The 18,574-nt window shown below is 44.8% G+C and overlaps 1 protein-coding gene across 1 annotated transcript in view; it reads right to left on the bottom strand.

Annotated features, from left to right (window-relative positions):
• Window positions 1–18,574, bottom strand: part of Ect2l (epithelial cell transforming 2 like) — an 85,215-nt gene that overhangs the window by 45,208 nt on the left and 21,433 nt on the right.

The following is an 18,574-nucleotide window of genomic DNA, read 5'->3' on the forward strand; positions in this document are numbered from 1 at the left end:
GATTCATAACACTAGCAAAATTACAGTTAGGAAGTAACAACAAAAATGATTTTATGGTTGAGGAGGGGTCACCACAACATGAGGAACTGCAATAAAGTGTCGCAGCATTAGGGACTACTGCAAGTCTAGCTCCATTTTTTAAATGAAATTTTAAGTCAGCAGGCAAAGCGATGTGTTCCTTATAGCATTTTCATCCATATAGCATCAGCCTCCGTCCTTGCTGTCTCCTTCCCTCGATGACTCCCCCATCCCTTGCTTCGCCCTTGTTAATCTCTCTCTCACAAGAGCCTCTCTTTGATTTTCATGTCAGACATATTCCCCCACTCCCCTACTGAGCTCTCCTCCTCCACTCTCGTGGCCCCCTTTCTAGTTTTATAATTTTCGCACACACATACACACACGTGTGCACACTTGTATGTGTGTGTAATACTCTTCTCTTTATATATTGGGGACAAAACTCTACAGTGCTAGGCTACCAGATAGGTGGTAGTCTTTGAGGACCTATTGCTGGAGCAGGAATTGCTGGAAGCAATCCAGGCAGCAGGGATCCCGCACTGCTGCCAAACTCACTGTAATCTCAGACATCTATGACCAGATCTAGGTGCTGGAAAAAGTCCTGCTAATCAAGGCCTTTGGCACTACAGAATTTTCTCCCACTGCTAAGTGGTCACTACTATCCAATGTCATCGGGCCCCAGTGGACACAGATGAGCAAATTCCTAGAGGGTGGCTTAAGCCTCAACACATTTCCTAGAAATGGAAACAGCATTTCCCATTAAGAAAAGACCGAGCCCAAGATGTGGAAGTAGATAAGGCTGAAGAAGGATGCAAAAAAGTCCATTTTCTACTAAAGATACAGACTGGCCTCACTACAGAAGCCTTCTATGACTTCTCAGTGTTGGGCATGTCTTTCCCTACTTGGCCAGCCGTATGAGATTTGGTTGACACATCACTTGAGAACAAACACATAAAACCTAGTGTAATTCAATGCCAGCTAAAGATAATACAGAGGATTACATTAACAGAGTCTCAAGTTCAAGGGGCTGGACTGGGAAGGACTGATCCTGATAGATGACTTAGCCATGACTATGCAGAAAGCTCTCTCAGCAGACCTGGTTTAGTTCAACAGAAGAATAACTGCTGAGTGCCAAGTATCTGTTTTGTTTTGTTTTTTTTTAAACAGGGCAGCATCCTCTATAATTCTCTGTTCCCCTCCCCCATGCTATAAATATACATCAAGTCTCTGCATTTGTACTCACTCACTGGCCCAGGGCCACATAGCCCATCTCCACATTGCCTAAGCTGTGTGGTGATGAAAGGTGAGGTCATCCTGCCACCTCTCTGTCTATGTGAGTTTTCCCTGGGGTAAGAGAGGAGGAGGGAGTTGACATCAGGGTGGGCGAGCACTAGTTGAGATAAAGGGAGTCAGCAAGAGTGGGAGAGGGCTTAAGGGCATATATGTGGTTGTGATCACAATACACTCTCTACATGTATGGAATTTGTCACAAAGAAATAAATCATATCCTATAAGAATTTTTCCTAATAAAGTCTGTTCTACGTGTACATTCCATGGAACTTCTGTGTGTGTGTCCCCTACACAAGGCTGAAGATAGTACATGGCATATAAAAGCACTTAATAAATAGTTGTTAAATAAATATGTTATAGGAAAAAAAACAGGTAAAATGCACCCTACCACCTGCAGGGAGAAGTCAGTGTCTCTAGATTTTTTGCACTGGAGTTTTTGTAAGAGATTCCTACATGCCTTGATTGATTTACACGAAAACATGAAGAATCCTGGGACTGGAGAGTTGGCTCCTTGATTAAGAGGATTTGCCGCTTTTACAGAGGACCCGTGTTCAGCTCTAAGCCCCCACATGGTGCCTCACAACCATCTATAACTCCAGTTTCAGGAAATCTGATACCCCTCTGACCTCTGAGAACATCAGGCACACAGGAGGTGTGCTTCATGTGCAGGCAAAACACTCATACACACAAGATCAACAAAAAGAGGAATCATGGCTTGCAGCCAGATGTGGTGGCACAAGCCTGAAGTAACGGCACTTCGGAGACTTCGACAGGAGGATCAAGAGCTCGTGTGGCTCGACTCTTAAAAGGTCTTAGTAATAAAAACAAACCCGAGCCAGGCGGTGGTGGCACATGCCTTTAATCCCAGCACTCGGGAGGCAGAGGTAGGCGAATCTTTGTGAGTTCGAGGCCAGCCTGGTCTACAGAGCGAGATCCAGGGAAGGCGCAAAGCTACACAGAGAAACCCTGTCTCGAAAAACAAAAAAAACAAAAAAAACAAAAAACAAAAAACAAACAGAGAAAGAACTCGGAGCCAGGTATTGGGGTCAACGCTGAAAGATCAGAGAAGCAGAACAAGCCACAGCTAACCTCACCTGGCCAACTTCTCAGCCAATCCTGTTTCCTCAGACTGGAAGTCTCTGAGTCCTCATCTGAATGGATCTCAGCTGAACTGCTGCTAAAAGCTAAAAGCTTGCCGGGCGGTGGTGGCGCACGCCTTTAATCCCAGCACTCGAGAGGCAGAGCCAGGCGGATCTCTGTGAGTTCGAGGCCAGCCTGGGCTACCAAGTGAGTTCCAGGAGAGGCGCAAAGCTACACAGAGAAACCCTGTCTCGAAAAACCAAAAAAAAAAAAAAAAAAAAAAAAAAAAAAGCTAAAAGCTTAAAAAGGCTCTAGTTCCTGGTCCTCATGTTTTATATACCTTTCTGCTTCCTGCCATCACTTCCTGGGATTAAAGGCGTGTGTCACCATGCCTGGCTGTTTCCAGTGTGGCTTTGAATTCACAGAGATCCACATGGATCTCTGCCTCCAGAAGGCTAGGATTAGAGGTGTGTGTGCCACAAAGAGACTGTATCTCAAAAAATACCAGGCATTTGTCACCCACACTTGGCAACCCGAGTTTGATCCCTAGAACCCACATAAAGGTGGAAGGAAGGAACCAACTCTACAGTGGTCCTCTAATCTCCAAACACATGCTGTGGGACATGTGCACCCATGACAGACCAGGTGCGCATACGCACCATAATAATAAACATTAATCTTTTTAAACAAACAACAAAAAGCATAGTAATTTGAATGAACGGGATGGAGTTCTTGGCTGGGAATCTAATGGTTTCTCCTACACAACATCTCCCAACAGTTGCTTCCAGTGCCTGGTTCCCCAGAGGGTCTTGTGCCATGTGTCTTGATTCTGGTGCATTTCATTCTTTGCCTCTCAGGCTTCGTGGGCCTGTTATTCACTACTTCTCCATTTTCTACTGGCGCACTTGTGACTTGCGTTTATAGACATGGCTTTGCTTTATCTAAGGTAGAATGGTCTTTACTGTTTGGGGATGGTTTGGGGAGTTACTTTATTCTTACCTGTTATTTTATAACTGATAACAATGGGAGCTTAAGCTTTTTAATGGAGCTAAAATGCAAAGCAAAGGCGTATTGGTTTGAATGTTCTTGTGATTTTGTTGTTCGAATCTTAGATGGTCTTTTAATAAACCCGGAGCCAGATATTGGGGTGAAAGCCGAAAGATCAGAGAAGCAAGCCACAGCCATCCTTACCTTGCCAACTCCTCAGCTGATCCTGTTTCCATGAATCCTCTGACTGAAATCCTCTGAGTCTGCACCCGAAAGGGTCTCAGCTGAACTGCTTTAGTTCCTGTTTCCTCACGCCTTATACACCTTTCTCCACCCTGTCGTCACTTCCTGGGATTAAAGGCATGTGTGCTTCCCAGTACTGGGATTAAAGGTGTGTGCCACCACTGTCTGGCCTCTATGTCTAATCTAGTGGCTGGCTCTGTCCTCCAATCCCCAGGCAAGTTTATTAGGGTACACAATATATCACCACATGACTTATTCTTTAGGTCTGTGCTCCTAAAAGAAATAGACTTCTTTTCCCTTTTAGTTGATAACTTCTACACAAGATAAAATTTCCTTCCTGTCTAGAGCTGTTGCTACATTGCAAAATGTGTTTCATTTATTCCTACTTTTAATATCTAGGCCAGCCTGTTCCAAACTGTCAGTCATTTCTCCTAATTGGATAACAAGCCGGCATTGGAGAGACTGATGGGAAAGAGTTGTGATAGGTTCACTCAGCCCGGTGTGGGCTGAGTTAAAAGTGAGGTGGCAAAATAACTAGCCTGCCCCCTGCCAAACTGTCAAGAAATGAAAGACAAGGACACCCTGGGCAACTGTTCCACAGGGAGGCTGGATCTAGAGATAGAAAAACTGGGAGCCAAATTCCATCCCCAGAACCCGAGCCATGTGCACTGGTGTCCACTTGTCATCCCAGAGCTGAGGCTGAGGAGAGCCAGCATAGCACACTGGGCAAGCCCAGAACAAGGAAAAACCCGGTCTCCAAAAACAGTGGCTAAGGAACAAAACTCAAAATTGTTTTCTGGGCTGCACGTGTATGTGCTCCCTTGTGCACCTGCACCCACAGACACGTATGCACCTCATCACACATGAACACATAAAAGAAAAGGAAAATCGACATTGACGTGCTGAGGGTTATGAGAATCACAGTTACAACTTACTCTCAAGTGATAAAGGATAAAAAGGCAAGCTTGATACAGATATTTACTCCTGAGCAATACACTATTAAACTTTAATCAAGTAGAGGAATCCAGATGGAAAGGGCAAAGAAAGTATATTATTCTTGCCCAAAAATTATTGGAAAATAATTGTTTTAAAAGAGAGACCACAATGGGTAGTGGTGGCATGTGCCTTTAACCCAGCACTAGGGAGGCAGAGGTTGGTGAATCTGTAGTTTTGAGGCCAGCCGGGTCTACAGAAGGAGTTCCAGGAGAGTCAGGGCTACACAGAGAAACCCTGTCTTGAAATCAAACCAAAACAAACAAAATGAGAGCGAGCAAGTGTGAGTACTTACTTCATGGTATGTTTTACATGGACCTACTTCCTGGCCTTGTTTAAGCTACTGCTGTTTGTTACCTGTGTCCACACAGCCTGGTCACATCCAGAGAGAGTGCCTTACAGTGAACTCGTTGGCAGCACAGTCTGGGAGAGGACAGGGGTGTAGATGTGCAGGGCTGGCACCATACGATACCCACAAATGGGTCATTTGGGGACTCTTTTCAGTGTTCATGATAAAGTACACGTAATGACTGTGTCACTTCCTTTGAAATTGGCATTCAAACTGAACAAGACCATGACACACCGAGAACAGTTAAGCTCCGAAGGATTACGGTTCCAACTACAACTACAAATTGTCTGGTAGAATTTAGAACCAGTTTTCTGGCTGCTGATTCTTCTTTCTCCTCCTCCTCCTCCTCCTCCTCCTCCTCCTCCTCCTCCTCCTCCTCCTCCTCCTCCTTCTCTTTCTTTTTTCCTCCTCCTCCTTCCTCTTCATCTTCCTCTTTTTAAAGATTTACTTTATTTATATTTGTGTGTGTGTGTGTGTGTGTGTGTGTGTGTGTGTGTGTGTGTGTGTGTACACATGCACAGATACCCTTGGAGACCAGAAGAGGGTGTTAGGTTCCCTGGAGCTGGAGTTACAGAAAAAGTGGATGCTGGGAACTCCGGTCCTCTGGAAAAGCAGCAGGCACGCTTAACTTCTATGCCATCTCTCCAGTCCCTTTGAGGTAAAATTTACTCTCATTTTGGAATTTTAAGAAAATTAGCAAAATAATATGTAAAGCTGAAATTTTTTCAGCCACTTTTCCTTGAGGTGCTGGGAACACACATATCCCAGTGTGTCATACATGCTAGACAAGTACTCCACCAACGAACTATATCCCAGCCCTTGGTTCTTTGAGGCAGGGTCTCTCTGCATGGAGCTCACACTGGCCTTGAACTTACTTGGTGGGCCTGACTGGCCTCAAACTGACCATCTCCTTCCTCAATCCCAAGTGCTGGGATTACAAGCATGCACCGCCAGGCCCAGCCTCAGCACCTTTTCAAAGAAGGGTCTTTGGGTATCTTGGAATTTTTGCTTCTAACCCCATCCCACGTTGTAGAAGGTACTGTTACACCCCGGAGAGACCAGAGAGAAAAACAGAATGTGAGTTACTTATAAACTACACTTAAATTATCCATGTTTTATGTTTGTGCCTGGTCTGCTCTACTACCAGACTCATATTGAAGAATAATGAATCTTAAGCAAGAAGAACAGAAAATGGCCCAATTATGCTTAAAAAAAAAAAAAATCCATGCCTGAGCAACAGAAGGGAGGTTTTGCAGTAATGACACCCGGCTCATCACTTTGCACTTAATGTTGCCAAGGAAGAAATCAACGAAGAGAAATAACAACACAGAAGGAGGAGAAAATGAACACAATGTGCTTTGCTCATTTTCTTGTGACAAGGATAGTTTTATCTACATAATTCATGGCAGTGCTTTGCAGTGTATTACTGAATGTACGGTGCGTACTTTCAAAAACAACACAGCCCAGTTCTAGGGGACTCCAATCTCATTGTTGGCTAAATTTCTGATAAGAAGGAGAAAGAAGCTGCCAAAATTACGATGAAAATGGCTGGGAGGGTGGTGGCCTGGGGAGGACGGCCTGGGGAGGACGAATGGATTTGGCTAAGTTCTTTGTTTTTCAGTTGCCTAGGCAGCACATCTCAGTCTAGCAGCTGCTTGAAAATACTTATGGCCAGGTAAGGGTCGACTGTGCAGTTTGTTTCAGCCAGCTGCATAGCCCAAGAAGACGTGTTGGCAGGATGAGAGGTACCAACAGCCATCCCAATGTGCCTTGCGTCCAACAATTCATCCTCTAGGAGTCTGTCCTTAATGATTGAGGATGCGGCCAAGGACTCAGCTAAAAGATATTCCTGTGTGTGTTGTTTCTATAGCAAATGCCCGGGAAACAAGCTAAATGTCTGAGATAAGTTATGGTGTATTTATAGAACCTAATAACGCTTCTTAGAAATCAAAACTCTGAGCCAAAAGGGGAACCCATGTGCTAATTTCAAATGTGTAGGAGGACTGGGGAATATAACAACAACATTTTAAAGCATAATCTCTTCCCCTCCAAAAAAAAAGTAATGGAAAAGTAAATCTGCAATTTTCTGCAATTTACACACACAGAGACATACAGACAGACACACACACACACACATGCATGGCGCACTCAAGTTTAGACAGGGAGGAACGGACACACAGATGCTCTCAAGAGAGTTGAGTCCTTAAGCTTTACTTCTCTCTCTTCTGATCCCCTGGGGAAGATGCCAGAGGCATGATGTCAGATGGGATGCAAGAGTAAAGGTCTAGGGGAGGGTGGGAATCAGAACAGACGTGAAGTTTATGTTAGCATAAGGTCCAATTCATGGACTGTTGAGTGCTCAAGCCTTAAAGCAGACATTGATATCAGGCTCTCAAAGGCCCAGGGAAGATTCTAGAAAAGATAAGAGTCCAAGAGCTGGAACATGGGGTGGGGTGGGAGCGCAAAATCTTGAAATGCTGTCTTCTGGATTTGATGAGGCTGAGGTAACAAATACACAGCAGTTCCGGGTACCTGCACAAGACCTGCAGGCGCGCGCACACACACACACACACACACACACACACACACACACACACACACACACACACACACAACAAACACGTGTGCGCAAACGCGCATGCAAGTAGGAGGGAAGCCTGTCCTGGAACTCTCTCTGTAGCCCAGGCTGGTCTCAAACTCACAGAGATCTGCCTGCCTCTGTCTCCTGGGTGCTGGGATTAAAGACGTGTGCCACCAACAAAAAAAAAAAAAAAACCTTAAAGGGGTTGGGGATTTGGCTCAGTGGTAGAGTGCTTCCCTAGCAAGCGCAAGGCCCTGGGTTCGGTCCTCAGCCCCGGAAAAAAACAAAAAAACAAAAAAAACAAAGGTGTTCACCACCACCACCCAGCTACCAGGAATGGTTTTAACTGTTCATTTGGAAGAGAAATATATATTTTAAAGTAAAGGAGTATAGTTTTTGAAACAAAGAATAAATTAAATGGATACACTGGAAGAATAGACTCGAAACAGATGAAGAGGAAATGAGAGAGTCTTGGGCAAGAGTCAAACTGTGGAGATACCACAGAGTCAAGGAAAATAATGACGGACATGAAGTTATAGAACTTGGTATTATGTACTGATATTGTTTAGCTCCAAATGTCCCTTAAAGGCCCATATATAAGACAGGCTTTGTCTCTAGTTTGCTCTGGTTGAGAGGTAGTGGAACTTAAGGGGCGGAGCCTCATGGGAGGCAGTTAAGTCATTGGAGACATGCCCTCAAAAGGCATGGAGGGATCCAGCTCCTTCCTCTCTTTGTTCCCTGGCTACTTGATGAGAAGAGCAGCTGCCTTCATGGGTGCTCCAACTACCATGTACTACAGGCCTCAAGCAATGAGCCAACCAACCAAAGACGGAAACCTCCGAAACTAAGCCAAAATAAGCCTTTCCTCCTTTTACCTGATTGTCCTAGGTATTTGTTACAGTAGCAGAAAACTGAATTTATTCTATTTACACTGTTGTCCATATAGTCATAAAGAGCACAAGGACTTTCTAAAATCTCAAGCAACTTTGGATACATACTCATGAGTGTTGTTCTGGGAAGGAAATTCAAAATTTTTAGAACATCTTAAATACTCCTTCTCTAAAGAGTATATGATTCAGAATTATTTCAGAACCAAAGGGCTATTTTGTGCATATTTGTTGTGGTTTGGTTCATTGATATATTGGTTAAACCAATACTGATTGGATCTCTTATTATATTTTAAGGTCTTAATGATAAGAAAGAAAAAGGGGGAAGACAGAAAGGAAGGAAGGAAGGAAGGAAGGAAGGAAGGAAGGAAGAAAGAAAGAAAGAAAGAAAGAAAGAAAGAAAGAAAGAAAGAAAGAAAGAAAGAAAGAAAGAAAGAAAGCAGGCAGATGTGGTAGTACATAGCTATAACCCCAGTGCAGATAACAAGTTCAAGGCCACCCTGGTCTATATTCAGAGTTTCACAATAGTGAGGGCTACATAGTGAGACCCTACCCCAAAAAGCAAAACAAGGGGTTGAGAGACAGCTAAGCAATTAAAAGCACTTGCTACTTTTTCAGAGGACTGGGGTTTGGTTCCCAGCACCCATATAGTGGCTCCTAAACCATCTGTAACTCTAGTTCCAGAGGATCTGAAGCTCTCTTCTGGACTCCACAGGCACTGGGGAGGCCCATGGTGTACATACTTACATGTAACAAACACTCACACATGCAAAATAAAAATAAGTAACTCTTAAGCAAAACAAAATTAGGAAGAAAAATAACAGGATACAATTCCTGCATTTATGGAGCTTATAGTCTGTTCGGGGAAAAAAAGCATCGATAAATAAAAAAATCTGACAGAAAATGAATACATTTTGAATGTAACAAGTATTACAGCAAATAAGTATACACTGCTGTGCCGTTGTTGAACTGATGGAATCGGCTGACCTGAGACATCCAGGGAGGCTTTCCTGAAGGAGCTGAGTGGAGCGTCAGCAGCTCAGAGAAGAGGGCGGTGGGAGGATGTCCCCTCTAAGCAGAGGGGAAGGTCAACGTCACAGCAGCAAGTCACTGCCAAGAGCTGGAAAACAGGGAACTTTGGAGATGTGGTGAGGAGGAGAGCTGGGAGGCTAGAGACATGGCTAACCGGGTAAGAGTGCTCTGCAAGCGCGAGGACCTGAGTTTGGACCCCAGCATCCCTGCTAGAAGCTAGACATGGACACTTGCGTGCCTATTCCCCCAGCACCACTGGAGGTAGAGATGGGAGGATCGCTGGGACCTCCGGGGGGCCAGCTCCAGGTTCAGTAAGTGACTTTGTCTCAAAGTCACATGGTTGAGAATGTTAGAGCACAATGCTCCTCTAGTCTCCTCCGGCCTCAGTGAGCGCACGCACACACACACACCACATATATACCACACACACACACCCCACATGTATACCACTTACACACACATACCACATATATCACACACACACACACACACACACACACACACTAATAATGAAGGAAAAACAAAGGGTGGACAAGCGCTATACCCCCCTTCACGGTCTTGGGGACCAGATGAGGGGCAAACATGTAAAAAGGGCAAATTCCACCATCCCAGGGTAACACTGACTCCCTGTGAAAGGAGGAGCTGAGGATGATGGAGAAGCTCAGTCAGAGGCCGCGGCTGTGACCCAGGCAGAGCTTGCTAACTTGGAGGTGGACGGACGCTTGGGATGAAGATGGAGAAAGCTGAATAAGCTGTAAAGAGCTTGAGGGTAAGTGGACAAGTGATGATCAGGTGAGACCGAATGGCTGATGGTATCAACTATTAAAAGAGAAAGAGAAAATGGGCACATTTTGCTCACAAAAGTCACATTTTTAAGCAGATTGGTTTTGGGAGAGATATAGCTAAGATACTTAAAAATAAATATCAGAGCCGGGTGTGGTGCATACCTCTAATCCCAGCACTTGGGAGGTAGAGCCAGGCCAATCTCTGTGAGTTCGAGGCCAGCCTGGTCTACAGAGCTAGTTCCAGGACAGCAACGGCTATACAGAAAAACCCATCTTGAAAAACCAAAAATAAATAAATAAATAAATAAATATAAATCAATATCAAGTAAGTAGTTAAAGGTTAGGATAGTTAAAGGTAAAAGGTTAGGATAGCACAGGAGGCCGGGCGGTGGCACATGCCTTTAATCCCAGCACTTGGGAGGCAAAGACAGGCGGATCTCTGTGAGTTTGAGGCCAGCCTGGGCTACCAAGTGAGTTCCAGGAAAGGCGCAAAGCTACACAGAGAAACCCTGTCTCGAAAAACCAAAAAAAAAAAAAAAAAAAAGGATAGCATAGGAGATGTCTGGACCAGAAATAAAAATTGTCTGGTACAAAAATGTTAAATGAAATCCACAGGCGTGCATTAAGGGCCTAGGGAAGATGAAACGTGAATGGAGAAGCAGGGCTAAACAGCCGGAGGAATGCCCACATTTAATAACGCCGTGTTTGCGAACTATTGACATTCTTTAGCATTTTATGCAAAGACCACAGGGAGGGAATTCAGCAGTAGGTAAGCCAGAAGAGAGTTACTCCACGGGATCCACAGGCAAGAGCATCTCTGGGAGCAAGAAGTTGATGTTACTGAATACTGCAGAGAGATCAAGGGCAGTAGACTTGAGGTATACGTCCTCTGGGCCCAGCATATGGACTTGCAAGGATACATACCAGCTTAGGATGTGGTGAGCTGCATCTCCGACCTGATGTACCTGATGGAGAGGAGAAGAACAGCCTAGGAAGGATGGTCCAGGCTTTAGGGATTTCAACTTTTTTATTTATTGTTGCTTGTTTGTTTATATTTTTGTTTTCTGGTTTTGATTTAGGGGAGAATGCCTATTTTTCACAATTATAGATCAGAATAGTTTAAATTTCTAAATAGAGAAGTGACTAAATGTGATATGTCTTAAGGACAAAAAGAATTGCAAAAAAAGTTTAGCAAATTTCAGTAACTATATAATGTGTGGTAGCAGTGGCTTGGTTTATTCTGGGAGTGTTATGCATACATTATTTTATTATGGAACAAAGAAAGAGAAGTAGTTATATTGATGTCACAGGGAACCAAATTTCCCATTTGAGAGAAGAAAACAGGCTGGGCATAGAGCCTCTTGAAGAGGCTCCATGGGCCAAGAACAGAACACTTTACTTATGAAAAAATCATGAATATTGCCAGGTATGGTGGTGCATGCCTGTAATCCCAGGCAGGAGTCAGAAGAACCAGGAGGATCACTCATGAGATCAGGCTAGCTCGATCTACATAGTAAGTTCCAGGCTAGCCAGGGCTACATACTGAGACCTCATCTCAGAACAAACCAACCAACCAAACAAAACAATCTGAAATTGAGTCCTATCAAAATATTTAAATTCATAATAAAAATACTTGAGTTCATAATGCTCCAAAGAACTCAATTCTCCGGTCTGAAAGAAGCTAGAAAACCAGATTATTGTTGTTTGGTTTTTCAGGACAAACAGCGCTTCAAGAGAAGGGGACTCGGCAAAGACGAGAGGCCTCTCTCTCTTTTGAAGAATTTCAATTAGTAAGCTGAAAGGACTGAACCTTACTTAACAAGTCAACATTTCCTAACATAGTGGACCTAAGCGAAGGAAGGCAGCGACAGCCAGAGAGACATCTGATCCCCGCCCTCCTGAAGGGGAACCTTAAGAACACTTATCAGATATTCTTATCAAAAAAATCAAGCCTGAATCCAATTAAGTAGGCCCCAACTACTAATTTTCAGAAACTACAGGAGACAGGAGGGTACAATCAGCACGAGGCAAACTGTGGGAAACTCTTCAAGTCGAAAGGGGACATCAGGGGGCTGGAGAGATGGCTCAGAGGTTAAGAGCACTGGCTGCTCTTCCAGAGGTCCTGAGTTCAATTTCCAGCAACCACATGGTGGCTCACAACCATCTGTAATGAGATCTGGTGCCCTTTTCTGGCCTGCAGGCATACATATATAATAAATAAATAAATCTTTAAAAAAAAAAAAAGAAGGGGGACATCAAGGCAAGGGCACCGATATATTTAGAGAAACTTAGGAATCCTACTTAATTCATTTTTGATTCCTTTCCTTTATTTGTATGTGGATGGGTGTGTTGCCCGCATGGATGCTCGTTCACCATTGCTGCAGGCCGCAGGAAAACGTAATGGAATCCAGCTACTATCACAGAAGCTACTACTTGGAAAAGTCAAGGACTTCTCCAAAGGCCAAGCCATGGCTTAAGAAGTCTTGGTGATATTTTAGCTTTTGTAAGTATATTAGCTGGTTCCTACAGTGATTTCCTTGTAATGCTATGCGTGTTTCCAAGAACTCCTAACAGTGTATTTATCTAAAATACCTATCATGCATCCAAGGCCAAACGAAACACCTGTCTCCTAGGTCAGGCGGATAGATTTATTTCTTGTGCAATTTAGGGTGAGACCCTCCTTTCTTATACAACCTTACTAACAGACCCCTAACTTCTTACCTAACCACTTCTAGGAATGTAGATGGAGCACATAGATCCCTTCTTGATATACTAACCGGTCATTAGCACTCAGTTGACCTCCTCTTTTACCACTCCCATTTTGGGTTGTAAAAGAAAGCCTGCCTTTATGACCCTGTAGGAATTCAAGCCTGGTGACCTGGCTGGAGGGGAGGATTGCTATGGCTTGGGTTTATAACTGACCACCTCAGAGACTTGAGAGGATTTAGAGGTATAAGGAGACAGAGAGGAAGAGAAGAAGAGAGGAGTGGAGAACTTGAGGACGGAGAACTGAGAGAGATAAGGAGGATTTTGACCAGAGAGAACATGTGGATGAGATAGAAGATGAGGAAGAGCCAGATGGGGAAGTACTAGCTGGGTAAGAACAAGATGAGAAGGACCTAGATGAGGCAGAATTAAGACGAGAGAATTAAGATAGAACTTAGAGGGAACAGTAGATAAGTATAGAGAGAAATCAGGCAAGAAAGGAGCTAGGCGTGAGAACAGAACTGTAGCTGTGTAGATAGGATTTTATCCCAGAGGAATAAAGTAGATGGACAAAGAGCTTGGTGTACTTAGATTGATTTCCCGAAATAATTCTTGCCGTTTGTAGTTTTTTGAGTCCCCGAGAAGTATAATATTAAGGCTGGTCCTTTTAATGTTATACAAGGCACCATGAACCCTCAGTGCCTGCAGACACCAGAAGAGGCTATCAAATCCCCTGGCACTGGAGTTACACAGAATTGTGAGCTACTGTGTGGGTGCTGGGATTCCAGCTTGAGTCCCCTGGAAAAGCAGTCAGTGATCTTAACCACTGGGCCCTTTCTCCAGCCTCAGGAGTCTTATTTAAATCCACCCCAAGATACCAGATTTATTATAATCCATATCAGAACAAATATATAGTGAGGCCTTGACCAAAAAAATACTAAATCAAAACAAAACAAAAACTATTTAAAAAAAAAAAAGGATTTTTGTTTTGTTTTGTTTTGGTTTTTTGTTTGTTTCATGACAGGGTTTCTCTGTGTAGCTTTGCGCCTTTCCTGGAACTCACTCTGTAGCCCAGGCCGGCCTCAAACTCACAGAGATCCGCCTGCCTCTGCCTCCCGAGTGCTGGGATTAAAGGGATGCACCACCACCACCCGGCTATTTTTTTTTTAATGTTTTTAGGATGGTGGCCCACTCCGTAGCCCTGGCTACCCTGTTATTTGCTATGTTGCCCAGGCTAGCCCTCAATACATGAGCATCCGACTGCCTCAGTCTTCTGAGTGTTGAGTCTTTAAGTGTGCATCACCATGCCCAGCCCAACAAATTACTTTTTGAAAATATTTTATTTGTGTGTGTTTGCTGGGGGTGGGGGAGTGGTGGTTGGGAGATATATATGTGCCATGGCCTGTATGTGAAGGTCTGAGGACAACTGTAGGGGTCAGCTCTGTTGTCCCATCCTGTGGGTCCTGGAAACTGAGATCAGTTTAGGCTTGTCACTCAATGGCTATCCCCACTGGGACATTGTGTTCATCCCAACGAATTATTTTTGAGGTAAGAATTTACAAAACTGTTAAGGGAATTTGAGCTATGACTAGAGCTGTAATGACTAGTGAATTATTCATTGTGTTAGGTTAATAATAGTTTTGTGATTAAAATTTTAAGGTTTTTTTTAAAGATACACATTGGGATATTAATGTATGAAATGATTGGTTTAAAATAATCCATGGTATGAATGTTGAGGAAACTGATGAAAGAATATGGACCTAGAGTTTATCACTGTAAAAAAAATGTTGTTATATGGGAGTTCATAACATTTTGTTTGTGTAGTCTTGAAAAAGCTTGTAAATTTCCTTTAGTTAAAGAAAATGTCCACTCAGACACTGTAGCACGCACCTAGACCACAACACTGAGCCAGCGAGGGTATAGAGCAACACTGGTTCAAAAAAAAAAAAAATGTATAATAAAAACCGACTCTGCCGACGGCATTGTCCAGTAATTCTTTATGAACAATGTCACCGGAGGGGGAGGGAGTGATAGGGACTGGGCATAGGGGCCGAAAAGCTGAAGCCGCAGGGGCTGGGGAGGCTTAGAAGAACTGGAATATGAATTACTGAAGTGGGAGCATGCTCTGAACATGTGGGAGTGAGAGAGTATCCAGGAAAGGGGAGACGAACAGGAAGGAAGCTGGGAGTGGAGGAAGCCTGGAGTGAGCGAAGCTCTGAATGTGTGTTGTTGACATGGACACAGCCATGTTAAGGAACCCAGTGCCTCAGGCTCATGGCAAGATGGCAAAGCCACCCACACCCCGACCTGGAGTGAGGCTCAGAGAGATGGCAAAGCCTTCCTCTGGTCTGTGTGCAGATGTGGACAGTGTGTGCAGGAAATCTCCACCATAGTTCCCTGATGGGGGTATGTCTTTTTGTATGCTGTGAAAATATGTTGCTCTGATTGGTTGATAAATAAAGCTGCTTGGCCAATGGTGAGGCAGAACGGGGTTAGGCGGGACATTCTAACTAGAGAGGAGGAAGGAGAAAGACAGAGCAGAGGAGACACTGCCAGCCACCGCCATGAGAAGCAAGATGTAAAGATACCGGTAAGCCACGAGCCACGTGGCAAAGTATGGATTTATAGAAATGGGTGAATTTAAGGTGTAAGAGCTTGCTAGTGAGAAGCCTGCACTAGTAGACCATACAGTTTGTAATTAAAATATGCCTCTGTGTGTTCATGTGGGTCTGAGCGGCTGCAGGGCTGAGTGGGGGGGTGAGGGGGAAGCTGGGTGGGACCAGGAAAACTTTCAGCTAAAGTTCCACATGCGCTCCTGTGTTTGTGGCCCACGGAGACTGCTACTACTGAGATCAGCTAAACCACCTGCTTGTTCAGCTGTACATAACACCCCTGCCTTCTGTTTAGCTGTATGCAATAACCCTGCTGCTCTGTTCAGCTATATGTAATAAACACACTGGGGGGCTTCCGGTTTCTCCATCAGAGAACCCAGTCCACCAGATCCCAGCATTTCTGTGTGTCTGTGTCTGTGTGTCTTTTCATCCTTCCTTCATTGCGCCAGTCAGCTCTATCCCTGGAGCCCAGCTGGACCTTCCAGCCCATGGTTGCAAACAGCAGAACCAATTGGCTAAGAGAACCAGCGAGACAAAAAACAGCCAGGCTGGGGGAACTGAACAAGGAGCTAGAATATAAACAACAGAAATTCCCAGGCTTTGTTCACTGTTGAACCCTAACACAACCAGAAATGTGTTTGGCCCACAGTGGGCGCCCAGCCAGTGTCTGCTGAGTGCTACATAAAGACATTTGACTTTTTTTTTTCTTTTTTTCCGGAGCTGAGGACCGAACCCAGGGCCTTGTGCTTGCTAGGCAAGCGCTGAGCTAAATCCCCAACCCCCGACACTTGACTTTTGCTACCTATCACTTACCCTTCTTTAGGCAAAATGACCTCAATTTGTTGTTTAAGATTTATTTTAATTTTTAATCACATATTTGTATGTGTATCTGTGTGTGTGTGTGTGTGTGTGTGTGTGTGTGTGTGTGTGTGTGTGTGTGTCTGTACATGTGAGTATGGTGCCTGAGTATGTGAGAGGCATAGAGAGAGTCCTTTGGAGCTGGAGTAACAGGTGATAATGACTTGAGTTTCTATTTTGTGATCCTTGGGTATCCATAGAAGCTGACTCCATTTCTAGATCTAAGAAGCACAGGATCAAGGCTAAGTTACTTCATGTGGCTCAGTCTCTTGGTCACAGCAGTCACTCAGATACGGTTCAGTTGGTAGAATGCTTGTCTAGCATGCACAAAGCCCTGGTTTCATCCCCAGCACCACATACACGGGCATTGTGTTACGTGCCTTTAGCCTCAGCACTCAGGAGGTGGAGGCAAGAGAATCAGGAATTCAAGTCATCCGGGTACTAGCCTGAGGTATATAGCCTTCAGAGGGGGACAGGGAGCTGTATGGGAGGATGCTGCCCTGAACCTATAAACTAGTCCCATTAAAATGAAACCCTGAACAATGTACTTTTATCCCTTGTAGACACATTGAGGATGCATAAGAAGTCAAGATTGCTGAAGACAGAAAGCAGAGCAGGGATGGAGAGAAAGAAGGCATTGGCTTTATTCCTGAAACTTAACTTCAGCTGCAACCAGATCTATCCCTGGAATTTCCAGTTACATAGGAATAAAATCTCCTTAATTATTCCCATCAAGTTTAGGGCCAACTACATAATGAAGCATATTCTACAACCACTAAGTAGCCTCGCCAGTGTAGGAGGCAAAACACACTTCCAAAGCCAGGGCAGCTGGTGTAACCAGTGTTCCTCCCCCCCCCCCCCCCCCCCCCCCCCCCCCCCCCCCCGGGAAGGAAGGAGACGAAGAGGCAGGAGGAGCCTTGGAGCCTAGAGAGCCTACCCTCCGTGTGTTGTCCTTGGCCCTGCACCAGATCACCTGGGGAACTTGGTGACCACAGTTTCCTCAATCCCATTCCAGGCTGCTTGAGCCAAAGTCTCTATCAAGGTCCATGATCTATGTTTTACAAACTCCAGACCCGTCTGATGGGACGCACTCGTTCAGTGTTGGTGAACTTGACTTCCCACTGGTATGGGAGCTGAAGCCAGGCAGACTACTTACTGCTCAAGTCAAGGAGACGTGCAGAGTATTCATGCAGTTTTAGGAGAGCTCTTATTAACTACGGAGACGCTGAGTGTGGGGCTGATGGGCTTTCTATCTGTGTGATTGCTAAGTGCTTTTTCCCTCAACCACATTCTGGAGAGTTGAGATGACCAGAGAAGTGACTACCAAATAGAAAGTCTGTTTTAGACCTCCTAATCAGGGCAGCTGCAAATTCAAGGACCCTCTGATGTCATCACAGGGCCAGGGTGTCTCCAGTTTGGTTTTGCCATCCTCACACTCTGGTCCTCAGTCTGGGCCAATGAGATGTTTTCCCCAAGGACTAACTACTCTGAGCATTAATCCTGACACAACGAGACCACAGGGTGGGAGAGGGCACACACCTGTCCTGAAGTCCGAGCTGAAGTTCAAGGTTGAAGCAAACACCTGGAGGAGCTCTCGGCAGACATTGCTAGCATCTCTTGGGCGGAATTACTCTCTACAGGGCCTCTCCTCAACCAAACACGCTCACACGGATATAAATCCCATGATGAATTCAGTCCAATCCCCAGGTGCCCTGGACCCTCGGGTCCTTGAGTGTGGGGTAATCAGCTAATCCTCAGGCATCTCATTCCTGAGGGGAGGGCAACAGGGAAAAGAGAGACATGGGATGGCTTGGGTGTGCAAGTGATGAAGTGTGTAAACCCTGGGCAGGAACTGAGGAGAGACAAAGAATGTTCCTGCCCTTAGGCATCTCAACCCTACGCCCCCCTCCCCCATACTGGAGCTACTACTGGGGCTAGTTCTTAGGATACAGTCGTTTAGACAAACGAGGTACCGTATGTGATCACATCCCCTGTGGTGGGTCTATGTGATACAGGGGGACTTTAAACATGACAGAGAACAGAGATCTGAGAACCTAAGTGCAGGGACTTGCTTAACGTGTCCACCGTTCCTCCTCCCCTCCCCCAACACGATAGCTTTGGGGGGTTGGTTTCTCCTTTCCTTTTACACTTAAGCA

The sequence above is a fragment of the Peromyscus californicus genome, unplaced genomic scaffold (assembly GCF_007827085.1).
Source record: "Peromyscus californicus insignis strain IS unplaced genomic scaffold, ASM782708v3 Scaffold_22__1_contigs__length_63687245, whole genome shotgun sequence".
In the NCBI taxonomy this organism is placed as follows: Eukaryota; Metazoa; Chordata; class Mammalia; order Rodentia; family Cricetidae; genus Peromyscus; species Peromyscus californicus.